The sequence below is a fragment of the Sciurus vulgaris genome, assembly GCF_902686455.1.
Source record: "Sciurus vulgaris genome assembly, chromosome: 5".
In the NCBI taxonomy this organism is placed as follows: Eukaryota; Metazoa; Chordata; class Mammalia; order Rodentia; family Sciuridae; genus Sciurus; species Sciurus vulgaris.
Window position 1 is genome coordinate 114262771 of NC_136465.1, and position 3922 is coordinate 114266692.

At 55.5% G+C, this 3922-nt stretch overlaps 1 long non-coding RNA gene across 1 annotated transcript; it reads left to right on the forward strand.

The window, feature by feature from the left end:
• The first annotated feature begins 400 nt into the window (after nt 1-400).
• LOC306661015 lies at nt 401-2407 on the forward strand. The gene is made up of 2 exons (XR_013763817.1): nt 401-700; nt 1507-2407. It is a non-coding gene; the product is annotated as an uncharacterized lncRNA (long non-coding RNA).
• The last annotated feature ends 1515 nt before the right edge of the window (nt 2408-3922 follow it).

The following is a 3922-nucleotide window of genomic DNA, read 5'->3' on the forward strand; positions in this document are numbered from 1 at the left end:
TCCCCCCGCAGGCGGGACCCCCACCCCTGCCTCCCCTCTCCCGCCCCCAGCGCCCTCCCTCTCAGGCCCTCGCTCCCCTCCCCTTCCCCTGCTCCTCCCCTCCCGAGTGTCCCTCCCTCCCCCAACTCCCGCCCCTACTCCGGCCCTCTCCACCCGGACTCCTTCCCGCCCCGCCCCCACCTCCCCTGGGCTCACCCGGCCCTTCGGAGCAGCCCTCCCCGCTGGCCCCGCCCCTCGCCTCCCCCGGCTCTAAAATAAATTAGCCACAGAGGGGAAAAAGAGCAAATGACCCTTGGTGTGGAGAGTGTCCTTGCGCCACTCTCAGGCCCGCCCGCCCCCGCCTTCCAGGACCGTCGGAGCGGGAAGTTGAGGTGGGGGTGGAGACCAGGCGGGCGGGTAGGGGTGGGCGAGCGGCCTGGGGAGGCGGGGAGGCCGGGAGGCTGGGTTGTGCAGCCCGGCCCGCCGAGCGTGTCCGTTGGGTGTGAGCGGCTTCCTGGGTCGAAGGGCAAAAGAGAAGGCGGCTGACCCGGGTCCGCCCCGTCTGCAAGCTGCCCAAGACCCCCTCTGTCGCCAGGGTCTCTTTGCCGTAGTCATGTTGACCCACGGTTACTTCCCCTGCCCCAGGTGAGCTGAGCACCTACTGCGTACCGGACTCTGCTGCGCCGCCAGTCGGGACGCAGAGGACAGGACTCTAAGCCAGGCAAGTCTACAGCTCCGCACCAGTGCCACCCGAGTGCGGGAGGGAGAGGGGACAAGGGCGAGCCCTGAACTGGCAGCGGCCTGGGGTGTGACTTGCAAACCGCGGGCTTCACTGGAGGGCTTCCCCTTGGAGGCGGTATTCACACTGGGAAGCGGGAGAGAAGGTGGAGGATGCTTCTGAATCCTCTAGTCGGCTTATTGGTGTCCAAAGGCATTCAGTGATCGTTGCTTTCATTCAGCAGATGCATACTGAGCTTCTACTTTGTGCCAAGCATTGGGCTAGGCTCTGAGGATACCTAAGAGAATCCAAAGGCACAACCCTGTCCTGGTGACGCTCCTAGGCAAAGAGTAGAGTCCCGTAGGCACACAACTCTGCATCACTGGGGGAAAAATCCAGGAGCCCCCTTTGCCCTAGAAGGCCATGGGAGCAGGGGGCTGTACTTATGGTGAAAGGTCCAGATAAGTTTCTGGAAGAGACATGGAGCATTCAGAAGGTGCCCAAGGATATCAACCTTCCCACCCATGGACAGTGCTTAAGTGCCCTCTCTTCTGAAGTGTTTTTATTCTTTCCTTTTGGGGAGCAGCTCAGCCTGAGTGTCAGTAGAGCAAGAATGACCTTGTGACCCTCACCATCCCTGTCTCCCCCATTCCTAACAGGCTGTTCTTTCATTTAGCAGAACTCTAAGCTTCTAATGACCATTCCTCAGAACACTCTGGGCTCTGACAGGCCTGGGGCACCCCTGTAAGTGCCACTCAGGAAAGGGGAAGATCCTCAATAGCTCCCCCCCCTTTTTTTTTTTTTTCCAGACCATATATGGGAAACAAGACCAGCATCCAAGAAGGTTCTGGAACCCACCAAGATCAAGGTCTTTACCACCTCCGGAATTCTGTCTGCTCCAAACTCTCAAGCCTGCACCACTGCACAGAGGAGGAATATACTAAGGTTCAGAGTGCTGGACCTGGCTTCAAAATCAGAAAGGCAGGAGGCTCACCATCCTGGCTGAGCAGAACCCCTGGCAGGAGGGATAATCCCCCATGGTAACAACAGGAAGGAGCAACTTGAATGCAATATTTCTTTATTTATGTTGTATCTGAGGCCCAGAGAGAAGTGACACATGAGGTTACACAGCAGAGTTGAACCTAGAATCCACTATATTCTTTTTCCCACACCTGTCAGCTCCTCAGGGGCCAGAGACAGGAGTTATGAGAGGAACCAATGTCCACATGCACTGAGTGACCTCAGCCCACAGGATTAGTGCTCTCCTGCTGGGACGCCAAGCCTAGCATTGCAATGGGACTCTGGGGGCATACTCCACCAGGCTCAAGGGCAGGGGTTGTGACAGGATGGGATTGGCTTGAGGTGCCTGGTGTGAAGAATTTGCTGATGTGCACCCTGGAGTTCTGTCTCACTTCCCCTTCTGGCAAAGAGAACCTCCCTGTGCCTGTGTGAAGGCCAAGTTAAAGCTAAGGAAGGCCTTGCTCATACCATGGTAGGACAGGGTAGTGTGTTGGAGAAGGCCTCTGTGGGACCCCACCAGGTTAGGTCAGCACCTTGAATCATTCTTTTTGTCATGGGTTTCATTAAGGGGTTTAGTTAGTAGGTAGGGGTAGAATTGGTCACTTCACCCCTCCACCCCCATCCTGCATCAGCACTCAAGCAATGAAGTGTTCCTCTCCCCCTGAGCTCATTAAAATCCTGTTAATACATCATCCTTCCTAAGCTGACAGATACTCAGTCCTGGCAAATGGCCCTGTATGGTAACTCTACCTCCTGGCCTTCTAGGCCAGGTCCTGGGAGTCTAATCTCTGAGGACTATTGGCTAACCCCTCTTTCAAGGCAAGGGATCTGTGTCTTGAGAGTCCCTTGCTGAGGTCATTGTGATCATCCCAGGACAGCTCAAGTGCCCAGCAATGGATTGGATAATAATAGTGGTAATGATGGCATAATGCCTGACTTCTGTGGAGGCCTCTCCATTCATTCCCAGCCCTTTTGCTTATTTCACATCAAAGGCAGAGAATCCCACTCTCACCCCACCCCAGGAGGAAGGGGCTGTGCCTGGATGTGCAGCCAAGTGCCATCACAGGCATAGGTGGGGGCATAGTGTATGGGTAGAAGCATGTGTGAGTGTCACACCTTCCTGGCCCAGAGACCAGCAACAAGGACTTCTAAAGACACTCAGAAAAATAACCCCACTGGCTCATGGAGAATCCACATGAGTGTTTTGGAGGGAGGGAGGAGAGTTAGAGGGAGCTAATGTAAGCCAGAGGAGAGGAAGTAAGGAAAGGAGGATCAGGTGGAATGAGGAGAAAGGAAGTAAAATGGCCTTTGAGTGGGGATAGGGGGAGGGAGGGGAAAGGGAAGGAAGAAATAAATGGAGGAAAGGAAGAGGAAAGGGCGGGGAAACCTCTCTTTGTGGTTCTCTGGCTGCCACTCAGGAGTCATTATGGGCAGGAAAGGAAGGAAATGTGTCCTGGCTGGGGAACTGGGGTGTGTGCCCAGAGGACACCACACCCAGCTGGCCAATACCCCCTGCATGCTCCCCAGGGCCTAGTCTGCTCTCCCTGCAAATGGAAGCTCTAACCCTTCTCCTTCTGGACGTTTGGGCTTCAAGGCCCAGTTCCCAGTGCCTCCCCAACCCTGCTCAATCCCACCCCAACCCTTCCTGTTTAGGAATTTATACCAGCTTTGTCCTCCCCTGCATCACAGGTGTGTCTGGGTCCAGGCCCCACCCCACAGCCAGCTGAGGGACCCTAGGAATCAAGAAAAGTGTTCCTTCCTCTGCACAAATCCACCTCAGTGCCAGGCCATTCAAGACTTAGAGGAGGAGCTGGGGCCGGCCATCAGCCCTCACTTCACCTCTGGCAGCCCAACACTTGAGGACCATGATGTCCCCATACAGGCTGTTTGGTTTGTGAATACCAGCACCCTATATTGATCACACTGTGTACCTTATAGTCCCACAGCACCTCTCCCTAAACCCCCATCCCATTTTAATACCTGAGTCTCTGTACCTGGAATCTCATTTCCCTATCAGCCCAGTGAACACCTATTCATCCTTCAGAACCCAACTCAGATGTGCCCTTCTCTGTGAAGCCCCTATCTGCCCCAACCCCCTGCAGAGCTAGTAGCACCACCCCAGAATCCTTCTAATCCTCCCCCATCCCCCAGAGTTCATGGGTTGGTCCCAGATCCTACTACCTAGAGCCCATCCCACCCTGTCCA